Here is an 18,974-nt window from a genome sequence, read left to right as displayed (position 1 = left end):
CTGGCCTGGAACTACAGAGATCTGCCTTCTTCTGCCTCTTCAGCACTGAGATTAAAGGTGGGAGGCACCACATTCCAGCCCAAGAATTTATTTTTAAATGGGGGGAGATGGTTTCTTAGAAAGTCAAACATTGGGGGCTGGCATGATAGACCAACAGGTAAAGGCCAAGCCTGGTGACCGGAATTCATCAGGTTGGCATGAGACAGGGGTTCATGAACTTACATGGTGGCATGAGAGCATCCATCCCATGCAGGTTGTCCTTTGACCTCTACACACAGGCCTTGGCATATATGTGCGCGCGCGCATACACACACACACACACACACAGAGAGCTGGGTGTGGTGCTGCAGGCCTTTAATCTTAGCACTGGAGAAACCAAGGCAGGTAGAAATCTGTGAGTTGGAGGCTGACTTCATCTACACAGTGAGTTCCAGACAGCTGTGCTAAAACAAACAAACAAACAAACAAACAAACAAACAGTATTTGAAGTAGCCGCAATGATGGATTTATAATGCTATGCCATTATTATATTATTGTTGGAGGACGGGGAACGGAAGCGCAGGTTCTGCCCCTGTTAGGCAAGTACCCTGCTGCCTAATCACACCCCATCATCTTACAATTAAAACAAATCACCCCAAAGGAGACAGAGGAGGAAAACCAAGAATTTTCACCATTTCTTTTTCTGTAGGATCTTTCACAGATACTGACTTTTGGGGGAAAGGACCTCTTCGGCGTGTGGCCCATCCTCTTCTGGGGTGGGGGGTGGTGTTTCAGGCTCAGTGGCTCTCTGATTCTGAGGGTCGGGGACACCTGGTGCTATCTGGAGATGCTTTCGGCTGTCCCTGGTGTCGAAAATGTTGGCAATGGCAGCATCCTTCGCGGAGAAGCCAGGCCTTACTCTCTGTCCCAGTGTGCACAAGATGGTCTACTCCAGGGAAATTGATTGCCACAACATGGCTACCAGGGAGGAAGTCAAGACTGCTGGGATGACGTAGAGGAACTCAGGAGTGCCATAGCCACCTCCTTCTCTCCATCCTGGTGAAGAAATCAAACTTTGCTAAGAAGAATATAACTTTTAGGTTTGTTTTGAAACAGCGTAACACTCTAGAGACAGGTTGACCTCTGACCTATGCTTGCCTTACCATCTCCCTAGACCACCAAGGCTGGTAAAAAACACCATTTGATTTTTGCACTGGCTAGCAGTGCCCCACACTGTCTGGCTTTACCCTCTGCTCTCGTTGGAACAGGTTTGCATTCTGTTCTTGGGAGGCAGCAAGCTAGGCCCAGCCCTTGTGGCAGCTCCCTCCCCAGGCTCCACTGACATTGTCCCCCTTGTGTACCAGTCCTGTCCTGCCTGCCACTCCCAGTTAAGTGGACAAACAAGTGGATGTCACTTCGTGATCTTCTTTGGACTATTTGGGTAGAGAGAGGTACAGAGTGGAAGGGAAGCCATCCATAGGAGAACTGTGTGATGACTCAATGTCCCTTGGCTGTCCCCAAAGCACACTTTTGCCACCCTGGAGTTTGGAGACCAGGCAGCCAGGAGGATCCAGCAGGCTTAGTGAGGGACATTGGTCTGCAGCAACTTGGGTGACCAAGATAGCTCTGCAGGACAGGCCTGGCACAGAGCGGTGTTCAGGGCCCAGACCCCACCCTTGCCAGCAGCCAATCACAGAACCTTCTTGCCATCCCTTTGCCTCCCTGCTTGCCCCTCCAACAGTGGGCCTTGACAGACACAAACCCTAATCTTTCTTTTCACCATCAGTGACTTCCCTGAAGATTCTATTATCAAGGGCCACAAATTAGTTGGTGGCTTCCGGAAATGTATTCCCCCGGAGTCCAGGCTGTTAGAAATCCAATATCAGGAGGTCACCAGTTTACTTGCTCCCTCCAATGGCTTTGAAATTAGAGGCTTTCTGCCTCTTCCAGCATCCAATGCCCCCCCCACCCAGGCTACAGATAACTTCACTTCTGTCTTTGTGGTCACACGGTTGACGTCCATCAACTGCCTATTGAAGAACCCTTGCGAGCGTGTTCCTTACAGGCAAAGAGGTCACAGAGGAATCCCAGATGAAAAGTGTCTTGACCTCCACCCAGGAACCCCACCCCTCCATGTACAGGAAACTGAAGGGAGCCAGCCCGATCCAAATGGGACCAGGAGGCTCTCCCTCAAGTACACGGCACAGCTGACAAGCAAGTGACTCAACCTTGACTCCTGCCATCTAGGGTTCTCTGGCTGCCACATTTGCCAGTAGATTAAGAGCTACACCCCTGAACTTCCCAGGCAGGTGAGCAAATAAGACCCCGTAGAGCTCGGAGGACGGGGCTGACAGAGAGTTGGGCGCAGTAGGTCAGGAGCTCCAGGCAGCTAAATTCCCAAATTGCCAACCGATGACGACGCCTTGGGGCTTCTTTTCACTACAGGGAACATTCTAGAATTAGATTCCGGTAATGGCTGTACAAGTCTGTGAATTCACCCATCACTACTGAATTATACACTTAGAATGGGCAATCTTCGTGGCTTATAAACACTTTGTCAACAAACCTGTTTTGTTTTGGTTTTGCTTTTTTTAAAATCAACTCTGGCTACTAAAGACTGAAAAAGTCCTGAAGGAAGACCAAGGAGGCAGACTGAGGTTAAGTCCTCAGGATGAACGTTCCTGGAGGGGAACTGGCCTGATAAAGCATCTGTACCTTGTGACAGCTAGAGGGATGGTATGAAGAGTGGAGTAGCTTGGCGCTAGGTATGAGCTGTGAAGTTGAAGTACCACTCCCCTGTCTCCAGCCCATGCTGGCGGGAGTTGATTTTGGCTCCTTGTCCCATTCCTGTGTCATTCAGCTCATGTCACTCCAAAAGGCCCCCTGTGTCATCTTCATTCACGTGGGCCTTCTCCAAAGCACCAGGTTCCCTCAAACCCAAGCAGTCCTCTCCCAGGCATGCGTCTTAACAGCTTATGAGCTATATATCCCATGCCTCAGTTTCCCAAGGAAGAGATGGTTACCAGCAGGCCCCCACAGCAGGAGAGACCACAATCCCACAAGGAAGCACTTGACACTTTCTCAAGGATTCTTCTGCCTGTGGTAAATGCTCACCTCCAAGGTAAGAGTCTAAAGACCTGGGATTTCCCATCCCGCTGTCCCCTTGACTGAAGCATGGAGACTTGGCCTCAGGTGGGACAAACAGGTCCAGCTAAGCTCCAGGCGTATCCAGAAGACCGCTGCCAAGCTTGACCTTAATGCTGACACTTAATGCGTCCATGGCCATGGAGGGTCTGCCATGGGGACTCAAGAGTGACAGGGAGGTCAGAGGAGTGATGTGTGTGAGCTACCAAGACAGGGCTTCATGCTGTGTGCACCTCCGGTCATTGGTAGGACCTGCTCTCAGACATGTGTGGGTGACACAGAAGCATTGCCAGGAGGAGACTGTCCCTAGCTTTCTTTTCATATATTGTCATTATTTATCATTGTTGTTGTCGTATGGATACAGAGCTAGGCACATGCTTACAGCTGAGCTACATCCCCGTCTTTAATTAACTGATTGATTGATCGATGGTTGATTGATGCATGTGTGACCTCCCACAACACGCGTGTGAAGAGCAGAGCACACGCAGGAGCTGGTTCTCTCCTCCCACCAAGTTGGTTGTGGGGTCAGACTCCGGCCATCGGACTTGACTGGAGCCTGTTTGCCCAGTGAACCACTTTATCGGTTCACCAGCCTTCTCTTCTTGAGTTTTTCCTTTCGGACAGAGTATTGCCCAGTTTACTAGAACAGACCTGAGCTACATAGCCCGGGTCAGGACTTGAAATGACAATCCTCAGCCCCAGTTTTTATTTCACTATCTTCTTTCTAAAGATTTACTTATTTCATGTATGTGTTTGTCTGCGTGTACATGTACTTCATGCATGCCTGCTGCCCAAGGAGACCAGAAGAGGGCGTCGGATCCTCCGGGTTGACGTTATAGGTGGTGGCAAGCTACCATGTAGGGACTGAGACCCCAACCTGGGTCCTCTGAAGGAGTGCCAAGTCCTCTTCATCACTGAGCCATCTCTCCAGTCCTAGGCTTATCTTTCAAAGTGCACTTGGCTGTCTGTCTGTCTGACATTATATGTGCATCTTTCTCTTTTCCCTTTCTTCCCTCCGAGCCCTTCCATTTACCCATCTCTCTCTTTCTAATCTTCCTTTTTAATAATTGTTATCACACACACACATGCACACACACGCATGCGCGCACACACACACATACATGCATGCATGCACGCATGCACATAAACGTGTGTTCTTAGTTTTAATTGGTTCTTCAACCAGGAATGTGGATCACAGATTGACAATGGAGTGTGGGATGTGCTCCCTCAGTAGCTCTAGAACAGCGAAGCTATGTGATGAAGAGGGTCACAGCCATGCAGATGGACACACTTCTCAGCAGAAAACCCCACACTCAAACTACTCATGCACACACAAATGCACCCTCAAGGCCTCTAACAGACTGTGGTCCCCTGGGACATGTACACGCGCCCACAGCTCCTTTCCTCACAAGGACGGACGGGAAGGTGCCTCCCACAAATGTTCCCAGGCATATGAGTAGATCCAGAAACTGCATTCCAGCCATACAGAGAAACAGTATTGAGCCACAGAGAGAAACCAAGTCTGAAATAGACCACAACTGAGAGAGATCACCCAGCACTGGGTGACGTGAAGGAAAACAGACACCGAGTTTGCAAAATTCGATTCTGTTTATACAGAATGACCAGAAGAGGAAAATTCTGGAGACAGAACCTGAATTAGTGGTTGTTGGGGTCTGGGGAGGTTGGAGAACCATTGCTCTGGGCACAGGGTCTCCTTCAGGAACCAGACTATCCAGGGACGAGGTAAGGGGAAGGGTACTCAGCACTGGAATGATGGGTTCCTCCGTGAATTTCTCTTAGCATCCTGAGATGCCAGCGAAAGCTGGATGGGTGCATCCTATGCGGTGTGGTTTGAGGAGGATAGGTACTTTGCTGGGCACAGCCCTAGGCTCTCTCCTTGGCCCTAGGAGTCGGGGCAAGACTCGTCAGGGATGCCTAAATAACCCAGGGTGATCTTGGGCACCAATTGGGAAAGTAGACTCCATTCTTGCAAAAATAAATAAATAAAAAATAAATAAAAATGAACACAGTACTTGGGTGAAACCTGAGCCATTTTCCCACTGAGAAAACTCGAAGTTGCCACTGGGAAAAACCATCTCTAGCAGCCAAGGCCATGACATTGAGGGGCTGGTCATGCACTCGAGAGAGGGCTGCATCTGAAGCTTTTGCTTTAGCACAGAGCGAGTGGCCTTGCATCATTCATCCGAACAGTCCTGCACCAACGCACGGCCAGGATCAAAGCCTTCAAGGCCATCTGATATCTCCAGAGAGGATGATGTTGACTTGGAGCTTGCCTGAAGCCTTGAACATCCTGCAGCTGAGCATGTCCCTGGCAAAGGACACACTGGAGAGGGGTTTGCTGAGTGTGTTTGCACCCACTCCCTCCCTCTCTCCTCTCCCTCTCTCCCTTCCTCCCTCTCTCTCTTCGCTTTGGCTTGTCTCTTGGTTCCGGTCCTCTGACACAGTGTACATGAAGATGTGCTGACCAGTAGTGGATAATCGGGAAGGGCCTGGGAATGTGGTGAGCCAGGGGAGGAAGCACAGGAAGTATGGTCTGGACTGTGAAGGACAGGTTTCCCATGATGGCTTGGCTCTTCCCAGTCTCTCAACAGCTGCACGGCCAGCTCTTTGAGATCCTTGCCCCATGGTGCTCACCTTGTTGGGAAGAATGGTAATAGGCTATTTGACCCCCTCTGCCCTCCTTCTAGAGAACTTAGAGAGAAGAGGGAAGAAACCATGACTGTTGCCCCCTTCCTCCAGATATAAGCTGGGGGAGGTTAGAGGGGCAGAGAGGGCTCTTAACCTGTGGTCAAGTGGCTATTTTTTTTCTTTTCCATAGAAGGAGAGGGATGAGCGGGATGCAGTTCAGTTGGTAGAAGGCAGGGTTGCCTAGAATGCAGAAGGACCCCTGCATCACATAAAACTGGCTCCGATGAGGCAGACCTGTAATCAAGGTGCTTGGGAGGTAGAGGCGAAGAGATCAGAATTTCAAGGGCACCCTGATCTATATATATCAAGTGAGAGGCCAGCCTAGGCTACATGAGGCTCTGCTCTCAAAGGAAAGAAGGCAGGAAGTGGGGCCGGAAGTAGAGGGCTGTGCTTTAGAACATAAGAGCAAACTCGCTCCTCCGTGTGATGCTGCGTGACTCACAAGGCGGGGGATGTGCGTTAACGGAGCTTGCTCAGAGGCGTGGGTGGGTTGGAGGACCCTCCCCCCTCCGTGCTCTTGCTCAGTGTCTGGCTTGGAGGAGGGGGTGTGGGGAAAGGGGCACGAGGTCAGCCTTGGAGACTCCTGGCTTTAATAAAAACTCAAGTCTTGGAGCAATTACATTCCCCACATTTGTCTAGTCACCTCTGGGCAGGTGCGCCGGATGGAGGGCCGCTGGAGCGATCCCAGGCGCCATGGCTGACAGTCTTTATGTCGTTCGTTTTCATTTCATCCTGCCAGGCTTTAGCGGGGCTTAGGAAGGAACACCAGAGCCGCCAGATGAATTAGAAGTGGGCGAGAGAGAGAGACGAGAGGGGAGAGGAGAGCGAACGAGATCAGTGTTGGGCACTTCAGGGCAGCCAAGGTCTGCTCCCGAGGGGGCCTCTCGGAGCTGCTGGCAGAACAGAGGAGCAAGGCCCTGTCTGCCTGCAGGCAGCTCTGTCGGCCTTGTCTTCCCTGTCTTTCACCAGGACGCTCTGCTTTTTGTAATGTCTTCTTGCTGGCTGGGTGGCAATTTCAGGTAGAGAGGAACCACATCTGAGTGTGTCCCTCAGCCCCCAGGGACTGGCTGCTAAGGTAGTGTTTGACAAATGAACAAATGCGCAAAGGAATGAACAGGGGCAGCTAAGAAAAGTCTCTTCGTCTTACCAGCCAGATGCAAGTGAGGGGCTTCCTGTTGCTACCACAGCATTACTGCCCAGAGTCCAGCTCTGCCTACCTGCCCTTGTGTCAGAGGCTTGTGTGACAATTTCAGTCTGTTTAATCATTAATATTATGAGACATCTGTCATGGCAAATTCTTGTTCTGCTGGGTGTCCTTAATTGGGTTCCTAAACCTCTCTGTGCCTTTACTTACCTCTCACAGGAGAGAATTCAGGACTTCCTCTCTCTGTAAACATACTGAGCCAAGGGTTGGCATGCAGCGGGCCTGAGGCCAGGGGCTCCCTGTGTTAGTGACTTGATCCTGAGCTGAATTCATCTGCAGGAGGCTACAGTCTGCGTTGGTACCCCAAGTACCACGGTGATCTGCTGGGATGTCTCTGGTTTCCTGGTTCTGTGTAGCCCTAACGGTCTTTGTCAGGAAGCCATCAAAGTTGCTGCTTATGTGTATGGCTGGGTAGCTGCTGCTTTCTGAGAGTTATTGGGTGGGTAGGGGACATCCTTACCCTGGCCACTGTCTCTGCCTAGGTCCCCCTTCCTGAGCATCAAGCATGACTACTAGCATAGCACACACCTAGGAGACTTCTCTTCCTCTACCAAGGCAGCATGACAGCGGGAGGGTCCCAGGGTGGTAGGGGGCAGGGTGTTGAGGCTGAGGATGAGAAGGTCTTGGGGCCGTGGCTGGGAGGATCTTGAGTCTGTGGGTGGGAGGGTCTTGGTGTAGTGGATGGGAGGGTCCTGGGGTTGCAGGTGGGAGGGTCTTGGGACTGTGGGTGGATTGTGGGTGAGAGGCCAGGGAGGAGAGGGTGGCAGAGGAGAGAAGATGGGTTGGAGTGAGGGAAAGAGAACTGAGAAAATATATGTGCTGCCGAAGCGAGCATGAGAACTGAGAAAATAGAAGAGGGAGAAGGAGAGGTGGGAAGAGGAGGGAGGAAAGAGGAGGAGGAGAGATGAGGAGGAGAGACAAGACTGGGAGGAGGGGAAGAGAGGGGAGCATGGTGTTAGGGGGTGGATTGAGGCAGGCATAGGCCTCCCCAGGGCTTGGCGATGCTCTGCACACAGCCCAGGCTGGGTAAATGTTTGTAAAACGAATCAAACCAAATTGTGTCCACAGAGAGCACAGGGCACACAGCCTAGAAGCTTCCGGAGAGGCTTGTCCTTCAAGGTGCATTGCAGACAGGACTGCTACTTGAATACAGGTTGCTGCCTATCACCCCTCAAAGAGGACTTGGGGGGCATCCCGGTTGCACCGGCAGGGATGGGATGCTGAAGACAAGCCAAGGGTAGTTGGGACAGGGCTGCAGAAGAGGAAGTGAGGGTGAAGGGGTTACCAAGGCTCCCGGTTTCTACCAGGCCACCCCTGAGGCTGAGGATGGACCATGGGGTTTAGGGAAATAAGAGGATTTTTAATTGTGTGTGGATATTTCCCAGGATGGCCAGTGGGAAGGAGAGATAGTTGCAAGAGAAATGGTTGTAAGTTCCAGAAAGAAAGCATGGAAGAGAAGGACAGAGGTCTTTGGAAATGCCCACTGTTCCTAGAAAGAGGAGATGATCTGGCATGGGAGTTAGCTTGGGGGTCAGGGTCCAGCTGGTCATGGACAGCCTTGGAGTGTCTCAGGGAAGCCGAGAGAGCACCATGCACATGGGGGGGCCTGACTTCCTTGCTGCCATGCCTTCAATGCCTGCTGTCACATTGGGACTCTGGAATGTTCTCCCAAGATGTTGTGCTGGGGTATTCACAAATGGCATCTTGGGAATGCACAGCATGACAGAGTGTTTCCTCTTATCCATAGCCATATGGAGATATGTCACTATGGAGAGACTCCTGATTTGATGGGGCAATAGGAACTTAGAACATGGACCTAGCTAAAGAGAGTGTGTCCATATTATGTCCATGGTCTCTTCCCCAAATTCTAGGTCGCCATGAGTGAGTATTATGCTTCACTGCATCACAGAGCCAGAAATGCCAATATCGGGGGGACTCTGAAACCATGTGTCTAAGTAGCCTTTCCTCCTCTGCATTCTTGTCATAATCAGGGAAAGCCAACTGACATAGGAAATTACATTCTGTTACAGACACACACCAAATGAAAAGGCAAGTCAAGGTGTGGGTAGCCAGGCAGTGGCTGTGTGGGGATAAGCCACAGTTTCAGAGCACCAGGAATGATTTGCTTGCAGATAAAAACTCACAGCTCTGTGAGGATATTATGTAACAGTTTCTTATAAGATTGAAACATTCTGTTCTGCAGGAAGCTGCCTTGAGCAAGAAGATAAGAACTCAAGATAACTTCAGGAAGTCCCTGAAACTGACCAGGTTCACTAGGCCACTCCCTGTTAGGGTAAGCGATAAAAGCTGAGAGTCCCCTCACCTGGAAGGAAGCTGAGTTGTGAAGCAGACCCCAAAAAGCCACACAGCAAAGACTCTTGAGATCAAGCCAGCTGTATGGAAGAAGCAAAAACCAGCTGAGTTGCCTGGAAGAGGTGCAGACCAATAGAGGCACCTGGAACGGGCACTCTCCAACCTGTTGAGCTGCCTGCAGGCTGTGCACTATCCTCTGGGTTCCCGGTTTTTTAGTAACTGGTTATCCATATTCCTATAACTAACTCCAGCATAACTGACTAGTTCAACAAGCTGGACTTTGGTGATATGTTCTTTGTTCTGTTGTGGGATCCCTATCTGCGTTAAATAGATCTGTGTTATGTCTCCCCAGGAGAAGTTTGATCACACAACTGGGGGCAGAGTCTTAGCATTCAGCTATAAATTCAAGAAGTGCAAACGCCCTGGCAGGAGTTTGACCTGGGTGTATTCCAGTAAATAGGAGGCCTACGTGGAATGAGCGCCATGATGGGGTAGCGGAGACAAGGTCAGGGAGGATGAAGACTGGGCAAGGACTTGGGTTTGGCTGAGTATCCTGGGAGCCTTTGATGGGTTTAGGGGTGAGGCCAGTCAGAAGGGTGGCTAACAGATTCGGTAGGTATCTCATAGTCATCCACAGAGACGGAGCTATGGCTGGAGGCTGGCCACTCTCAGGAGAAGGATCCTGAGATTTGCCTCATCAAGATAGCTGTGAGGCGCCTGGGAAAAAGGGGTCACAAAGATCCCCATCTCAGGCAACACCAGGAACAGGTACAGGGAGGACTGAGGACTCTATCTCAGATGCCCAGGGACATGGCTGTGCAGACATCATGAAAGACAGCTAGACGGAGAGCCTAGCTCAAGCAAGAGGTCCAAGCTACAGATGTAAATTCAGGGCTCGACAGCCAGAAGTAGAATTTACAGCTACATTCAGGGTGAGATCACCACAAGGGACCCCAGGCGCCGTCCCTGTCTCTTTTCTGAGGCAGGGCCACTTCTTGGGTTCTCTGCACCTTGGCCCCAGCCTGGCGCCCGGCAGGCAGTAGGTTGTCCCAGCTTGGGTGACCAATGACCCACTGAGGAGACAGATTTGGAGAAGTAACTGGGTCAGAACCAGCCAGAGAACAACAGGGCTAGACTACTGTCTGAATCCTCCTGTTACATCTGATGGGGGTCTGTCTCCTCACCAAGCCCAGTGACTTTCATTAGCTTCTTTCACTGTGGAAAAGCTCTGTGGAGTGTGATTACAAAGCCCAGGGAACTCATGGCCGCTTCAACTGCTGTTGTTGAAGATAATGCATTTTAAACAGCTCTGATTTTGAAAGGGTTCGCTTGACCCCATCCCTGTGGCGACCATATTGCCTAAACCCTGCGCCTATGATACTGTCTGACACTTGCCTGGGCTGATGGATGGCCAGGGACAGGACAGAGTGTTCGCAGCTGGTCTGTCTCGCCTCTGCTCTTCTCTTATTCTGCCCGCGTGCCAGGCAGGATATTAAGAACTCACAGACGGCTGCTATCTTCACTTGTAATGGGTTGACTCCATTTGGGAGAATGTTATCTCTGCCTCTCGGTGGAAGGAGGGGCCTCTGGGAAGGAAGACGCTCTGAGGGCTAACTTTTTCCATTTTCTGCCTATCATCTGCAGTCAGAGAGAAGCAACATGGAGGTGGCCCTAGAGCAGGCCGTGACTTCAAGACAGGTGAGCCTGTCCGGGCTGGATGCCAGTCCCTCGTAATCATTGAGGCAAGCGCTAATGGGCACTTTAAAATGCCAGGCCCTGTGCCAGGCCTCTTTGATGAGCTCTGCCTCATCAGGACTTTCCAAGTTTCCCAGGAAATGAGGTGCATGATGTCACCCTCTTTTTGAAGGAAACTGCTAGGTCTCAGAGAGGCTGAGACACTTGCCCCAAAACACACAGCCAGCTTGGGAAGAACAGAGAAGTTACAGTCCTCTTCCTCAGGTGTGTCCCCCAAGTCACGCCCAAGTCCCCACTTACCTTGGTCCTTTTTGTGCATCACATTCACCTAAGAAGAGGGTTCATGGGAGCCCTGGAGAGCAGTGAGGCTGGGGGTGTGGCTTACTTGGTGCTTAAAGCCTCGGTTCAACACTCAGCTCTGCGCAAACCCAGCGGGTCTGTAGTCTCAGCACCCAGAAGTAGAGGCAGAAGGACCACCAGGTCAGCGTTGCTCTTGGCTATGTAGCAATTTGGAGGCCAGCCTGAGCTACATGGCAACCTTGTTTCAGAGAGAGGGGCAGGATTGATGATAATATGAACAGAGAGCCCCTTAGAGACATGCTATTAGGGGCAAGGACACCTCACTGGGTAAGATAAAGTCTCCCACAGTATGGTGAGGATCTGAAGCAAGATTCGCAACACCCATGTAAAAGTCAGACATAGTGCTGCACGAATGGAGCCCCAGAACTGGAGTGGTAGAGACTGAGACCTCTCCTGAGCTAGTGGCCAGCCAGCCTAGTGGAATCTGGGAGCTCCAGATTCTGTGTGAAGGCCGTGTCTTGTTAAAAGTAGAGACAGCAATTGAGGTAAGACACCCAGTGTCAACCTCTGGGCTCCACACATGCACACACTCTCATAAATATGTGCAGAAAAATAAGCGAGAAAAAAAATTTAAAGCAGTTTCTGATGTTATTAGAATTCCCATGTTCTGAGGTAAACTGAGGCACAGACACCTTGGCTTCCCAAAGATATGCACTGGGTGAAAAATACTGGCCTCCCCGGCTTAGGAGCTTGAATCTAGAGAGTTTGTACTGAGCCTTCCTACCCCACCTTCTCCCCTTGTGGCCAAGAGTAGAGGGAAGCTGTCACCTTAGGGCCCCGAGGCACCTTTCACTTGAGTGAGCTAGCCAAGACACCATGAAAAAGAAATAAATCTTTATTTAAAAGCCAAGTGGTGCGTGCTTGTCATTCTGGTGCTCAGGAGACGAAGCTCACTGGCCACATAGCTTAGCCTCATGAGAAATCTTCAGGCTGAGTAAGAGATCCCTATCTTAAGTCATAAAGTGGACAGACAGACAGCACTTCACAGACAGTGGGACAGTATTCTCACAGACAGTGAAAAATGACACTGAGCTTGCCCTCTGACCTTCACACAAAACACGCACCCATGCACTCAAACACACATGACCATTCATGGACACGCGCACACACAGTGTTACCAGCCCAAGCCCAAAAGACCTTGTTTCGCACCTCTCTTTAAGGTGGGGTACAATAGGCTACATTGGGAAAGCTGGCCTCAGCGAGCACCCTGGATTCTAGTCTGCATTCTGCTCTTAGTGGCTGTGTGGCCTCCTGTGAGTTTCCTCACCTCTCTGTGCCTCTGGATCACCCATCATCTGTAGCATGAGAGCTAGCCCTGTCCTTTACACAGTGACTCCTTGGCCTAGGGGGAACAGTGCCTGTAGAGAGGAGTCACACACATCCTGGCTCACAAACATGACTCCCGGACCTGTGTCATGTGCCACTGAATGTCGCTTGTGGGAACATCCTCTGGGGACTCTCATGCTGTTGGGCTTGTTGTCCCTAGTGCTCTGTGAATTTAATTTGCTGAGGTCCAGCAGCCCCCAGACTCCAAGTCCCAATCTGGCTACGATTTCCCCGGGGATACATGACAGAGAAAATCTAAAGACATATCACAAGCAGAGGCTGAGGGGCCTTCCTAGCGGGAGGAACATTCTAGAAGGAGAGTCAGGTCTCCATTGCTTGGTTTTTAAGATTCCCTGAGCTTCACTTGCAGTAGGAACAGCTTACTTCCAGATTAGTCAGCCAGTGTGAGTCAGTCAGGGCCTCACCAGCCCTGCTTGTGGAATATTAATGCAGTCTGCCCGGCCAAGGGGGCGGAAGGGCCTCCTGGGGGCCCAGGGCCCCTGACTGCAGCCATTCCACCCGCTTCAAGGTTTGCTCAGCGCCTCACCACGCACACAGGCGGCCCCATCCTTGCTTCTCTGGCCCAACAACATCTGCCCCCCTCTCCAGAGACAGGGTGATTAATCCCCCCATACCGGAGGAGCAGGGGCCAAGCAACCACATAAGTCATGCCCACGCTGACAGCAGGCAAGGTAGACGCCCAGAGCTTTGGCCTTGGTGCACATTGGGGAGGGAGGCCCCACTGGCCTTCTGCTGGGAAGGGGGAGAGGGGCCTGGAAAGCAGAGCACACAGAACAGTGTTGTCTCCAAGAGGAGAGGGGAGAGCAGCCCACACCCTCTGAGGCGCCATAGTCCCCCCGTTCCTGGATCCATGTCTCATTCCTTCATGTGCTCAGAGCTGTTTGCAGATTGCTCCCTCCCTGGGGCCCCCAACGGAGCCCCACCTAGACCTAGACAGGCACACGTGGCACTTTGTGGAGAGAGAAAGCTCCCACACAAGGGGTACCCAGAGAAAACAGGCCACGTGAGCCTAGTCAGGTGAGGCCGCCTGGCTGTGGAGGGGTGTGCAGGCAGAAGCACAGGGAGGAAAGGCCTCAACTGAAGCTCAGGGTTGGGTCCCAAGGAAGTGGCATTCCTGGCTCATTGTCTATGTGGCATGGGGACCAGAGGGAGATGGCAGGGGGGCCTGTGAGGCAAAGGACATGGCCTCAGCAGGGATGAGACAGAGGACAAAGGCAATAATGTAAGAACCAGAGGGAGAGGTCAGTCCGTCTCTCCAGATGTCCCCAAGGCTGTGTGTGGAGCCAGGATGGGGTGTCTGGGGAGTGCCTTGGGATATTCAGGAAAGCGGCTATGTGAGGTCATAGGAGGGCCAGTGGAAAATGTCTTCACCTGCCTGGCGCCTGCCTCAAGGGTGGGGAGAAGGACAGGAGGGACAGGAAGGAGGGAGAGTAAGCTCTTCAGTCCTTCTAGCTGACAAGGAGCTTAGACTTGTCTGCAGCTGACAGATTCCAGGATCCTCTACCTGTACCTCACCCTCCTCGCTGCAAACCTGACACACCCAGCTCTGACATACCTTGGCCTCCCTCCATGGTGTAAGGGTCACCTAAGTCCTCTGAGACCATGTTCACAACGTTGCAGAAATCCCAGGCCAGAGTGGATTGCCCGGCTCCCCTCCCGTGGTTTTGTAGGCCTCTCCTGGCTTGCTGGAGATGTGGGGAAAGCCAAGAAGCAGGATCTTTCTGTCTTGTGCCCTCTGTCCATCCCTGAGCTACACACACAAAGGAAATCAGCTCTCCCTTGAGGTTACTCCGTTCTCCTTTCCAAGGGTCAGGCCCAGGAAGGAGGCCTCTACAGCAGCTTGGGTCCTGTTTTTCCCTCAAGGACTCGGGATGATGATGACCTACCCAAGCCATGGAGGTCGTAGTCTGTCAGGAACAACAGATAAGTCATGACCCCAGGACCAGGAGAAGATGGCTGCCACCTGGAGGCTCTCTGGATTTAGCAAGAAGAACCCAGCACGTCCTCACTCCTGGTCAAGAAGTTTTAGAGTTTGTAGGTGCCGCTGTGGGGTCAGTGGTTGCCACCAGGACCCCAAGTAGCACTAGGACAGCCCCTCTTTATGTTCACCACTCCTCCTTTACTTCCCTTGCCATGAGCCCCGATTTTGACAGCCCTAGAAAAGAGGCTCAAGTGGATCAGGCCGTGGGGTTTGGTTCCCTCCAGGCTCTAGGAGGGAGGGCCTAGAAGTGATCAGAGAACACCTGGCTGTGGGAAAGCGTGAGCCAGACCCACAAGTCTGAGCGTAGACTGGGTGACGCTTTCCCTCCTTTTGCCTTTGAGACAGGGATGAGAGCTTCAAGTGGTTAAGCCAATCCGTGACAGAAGGGGAGAAACGATAGGTGGGCGACCCCCTGCCTGACATGTCTACTCTGTGTTCTCTTGTCACTGAGCTGCCCTTCGGCCCACGGCACTCACAGCTACAGCTGGATTTGTTCCCTGCCTTTGAATCTCACCCTGCCAGGTTCGCTGACTGACTTTGGGAATTTCAGGTGTGCACGCACACACATGCACAGGCCTTGTCCCCGACAGCCCTCTGCTAGCAGAATGTTGGCTCACCCTAAGTGCCCAGAGAGAGAAAGAGGTAGGGATGCACACCGTGGAAATGTGGCTTCATCATGGTCAGATTTTCTTTCTCTATAGAAGGTTCTAGATCAACCCTTAAGTCATACTTCCTTACCTGTGAATTCTTATCCTGATATGATTGAATGTGGAGAGTCTTGCTCCCACAGAAGTGGATGTCTGTTGTGAGGTCTCATCCACACAACACTGGGGTCCCAGGGTTTTAGTTGGGTCTCCCACCTAGTTTCCTGGGGTTTCACACACACGCCTCCTTGAATCTCTCAGGGCCTAACTTCACACAGAATTGAGTCTTTTGAGATCCAATTCAACAATGTGTCTCTCAGGGTCTCACCCACACAACATTGACTCTATGAGGGTCTCTTAGGACTTCACTCAAACACCGAAATGTAGCTCAGATCTCACCGCATCTCCCTGGGTTTGCAGGCCCTCACATATGATTGAAACCCCCCAACATGTGCCTACCCTTTCCTTGGAGCCCCCTTGGCTCCTGTGTTGAGACAGGCCCACCTGAAGTACTTGTGTGTTTTCATAAGTCTCCATACAACGCCAGAGGGCAACATCCTATGTTGTCTCCGTTTGGTTCAATGGATCACTGTGGGCCTCAGGAACACCACTTCCCAGGGAAAAGTCAACAGAGAGAGCTTTCTAAGACCCACCCCACCTGATAAGTGCAATAGCCACTGTCAGGAGGTACATGTCCTGTCTAGCCATGATCATGTCTCAAAGACCCCTCCTTGCACCCCCTTTCCCAGACCAGACTTGGTGGCTCCTTGCCTGGAGCCTCAGGAGATGGCTTTCGGTGCCACAGGGTTCAGCCCAAGACATCCCACTGCTTTGAGCACCGAGTACTGGTTTTTGTTTGTTTGCTTTTAATGCACTGTTTTGTGTTTTATTTGGGGGAGGGCTCTGTGGGCCACAGTGTGCACACAGAGGTCAGAAGAGAGCTTCCAGGAAGCTCTTCTCCATCTTCCTCATCTTCTCTCTCCCTCTTCCTCTGCTCTTCTCCCCGCTCCCTTCTCCCTTCTTCTTCCTCTCCCTCCCTCTCTCCCTCTCCCACTCTCCCTCCCTCTCTCTCCCATGTGGTCCCAGATCTGCACCTCCTCAGGGTTGGCCACAAGCACCTTCACCTGTCAAGCCATCTCACTGGCCCCAAGTACTGCTTTTGTTGTCGTTTGTTTTTTGTTTTTGTTTTTAACTGCATTGACCTAATAACAAGGAACAAAGCCCATAGTGAGATTCCCATGGCCTTGAGCAGGATGTCCATGTCACTTAGCTGGGAGTGGTAGCAATGTCCCTGGATAACCCCTACTTACTCCTTCAGGTCCCGTAGAGCCCCTGACTTCCATACAAGTGAATCCTGGCCAGGGGCAGAGTCAATCTTCTGCCCCTGCTGCTCTGCTGAGGGCCAGGATCTGCCTCTTCTTTTCTCTTGCTATCTCCTTTCTTCCTTAGGCTTGTCCCTCCACATGGCCACTAGACACCTAGAATCACAAATTTATGCCTGTAATACAATACTCTACCCTGGCATTGGATCCAAGCCAGAGATGCTTTGTGACCTCCACCTTCTAGAAAATTCTACCACACAACCTTCACCCAGTCACTGTCCCATCCCACCACTCCAATCACTTATCTGGCTACTCTTGGTGCCAGAGCCTCTGATCCCCAACCCAACCTCAAGGGCTCCTTTTTACCTCTCTGGGAGACCTCCTTACCCTCTGTAGACCTGGGGTTCTCAACACCCAAGTCCAGCTTGGAGAACAAGTCGGTTGGGGATGGAGGATCAAAATATCACTTCCTCTGAGGCCCCCCGGGTAGAGTCGGTGATGTCACTTCCCCAGTGATGTCACTTCCCCTATGATCTCCCAGAGCCTTGTAGGATCCGGATGGTTGGCTAACTCCCAGTCTGTGCTGGAAAGGACTGGAAGGGTATTTAGGTGAATGGAATGACGTATGTAAAGGTCTTTGTTGAGCACCAGGAAGGAGAGCAAGATGGAGACACCATGGCTGGAGCTGGGACTCTATTTGGATCTCTCAAGGGAGAAGGTAGCCTCTATTCGGAGGGCCACAGGGAACGTGGCTAGGTAGGTCCAGAGCCTTAAGAAGGATATTGGGGAGAGGCAGAAAGTGGCTTCTGGCCCAGATCTCCTGTGCTCAGCCTCAACGCCTTCCACTTTCCCACAAGGCCCCTGGCCAAGCCGTTCAGGCCACTGTGCACTTTCGAACAAGATTGGATATTTGTAAGACTTATTAGCTGCTGGAAAGTCAGGGGCTGTGGGCCAGTTGGTTGTGGTGGTTCTGTGGCAGCAGCCTGCCCAGAGTACATTCTCATGGCCTCTGCCAACAGAAGAGGGTAGGAAGGGACCCCCCCCAATCAGGGATCACCCCTGTTTCCCACATAGGGTTTTCTCCCACTCCCCAAAAAACACCCCCCTCAAAAAAAATTACTGTGTGGGAAAGGGGCTGTTCTAGTTTGTACCCTCACAAACATGGGTTCAAATCCAGGTCTGCTGCTTCCAAGATACGTGTTCAGGACAATGGTAGCAACGTCCAAGGACTGCTTGCTGGCCAGGCACAAAGCAGGCCCCACAGCCCCACCACCTCCCTGTGTCAGGGGAGGTGACGTCCACCTGCGTTCTAGAATATCCTAACACGTTTCCCATTCCCGTCTCGACCCTCCCCAGCTGCACTCGCTCAGTGGAAAGGAATGCACAGCCCCAGAGCCCCAGAGCCCCAGAGCCCCGGAGAAGAAGATCAGCTACGCCAGGCCTTGAACATCTCTGGAGCAGCAATACTTGGGGCCCAGGGCCCCTTGCTCTGTGAGCCTAGCCAGTAATGAAGACCATGTGAGGGCTGTGGGCTCCCCCCTCCTTCCTGGCTTAGCAGAGAGGCTCTCAGGAAGTGTGGAGGGAAGGGGGGGTCCTGCCTGGCTGTCCAGATGGAAGAATTGTGCTGAGGAGATGAGGAGCTAGCAGGGGTCACGGAGGCCCACTCCTCCCTCAAGCTGTCTACGTGTGCAGGACTCTGAATGGTACCTGTCCCATCAACCCGTTCCCTCAAACTAGGTGTCTGATCCTATTTCAGAAAGATCACAAGCACCAGGGTTCAACAGTGCAATCATTTCTTCAGGGGGGCTCAGCAGTGCAATCATTTCTTCAGGGGACTCAACAGTGCAATCATTTCTTTGGGTGGGTGGGTGGGGGGACCGAACTATTGTTGGCCTAGGGTTCAGTTAAGAGGAGCACCGTGCTCTGACTGGAGGTTGGCAGCTCGGACACAGCTCTCAAAGAGGACACTAATGCTCTCACAAAGCCCTGAGACTTGGAAGAAGAAAGACTAGGGAAGTTATGGTTACTAGCTCTAGATACGCTGGGGTCCAAACTCTGTTTTCCTAGTAGGAGCATGCCTCTTCAGAGGGCTGGGCTCCCAAGTGGTTAGTGAGCTCCCTAGTGCCAGAGGGAGTATCTAAGTTTAATCCTTGAGTTCTGTGGGTGCACTGAAGGGCTAAGTGACTTCCTGAGTTCCGTGAGGTCTGGGGTTCACCTCTCAGCAGCCTGAACCAGAAATGCTTTGCAATGCTTCACCCTAGCAGTCTTCGCTCACT

General features: G+C 51.9%; 2 long non-coding RNA genes across 2 annotated transcripts; one reads left to right on the top strand and one right to left on the bottom strand.

Moving 5' to 3' along the window:
• Nucleotides 1-336: 336 nt before the first annotated feature.
• On the bottom strand, nt 337-17,210 carry LOC120103622 (uncharacterized). Its single transcript, XR_005506255.2, has 4 exons — nt 17,086-17,210; nt 16,687-16,854; nt 709-1,035; nt 337-443 (listed from the first exon to the last, which is right to left on the bottom strand). It is a non-coding gene; the product is annotated as an uncharacterized LOC120103622 (long non-coding RNA).
• LOC102555774 (uncharacterized) lies at nt 17,019-18,479 on the top strand. The gene is made up of 2 exons (XR_355123.4): nt 17,019-17,454; nt 18,055-18,479. It is a non-coding gene; the product is annotated as an uncharacterized LOC102555774 (long non-coding RNA).
• The last annotated feature ends 495 nt before the right edge of the window (nt 18,480-18,974 follow it).

Source organism: Rattus norvegicus, chromosome 6, assembly GCF_036323735.1.
Source record: "Rattus norvegicus strain BN/NHsdMcwi chromosome 6, GRCr8, whole genome shotgun sequence".
Lineage (NCBI taxonomy): Eukaryota > Metazoa > Chordata > Mammalia > Rodentia > Muridae > Rattus > Rattus norvegicus.
The sequence above is the reverse complement of the archived record's forward strand: the minus strand, read 5'-3'. Positions and strand labels throughout refer to the sequence as shown.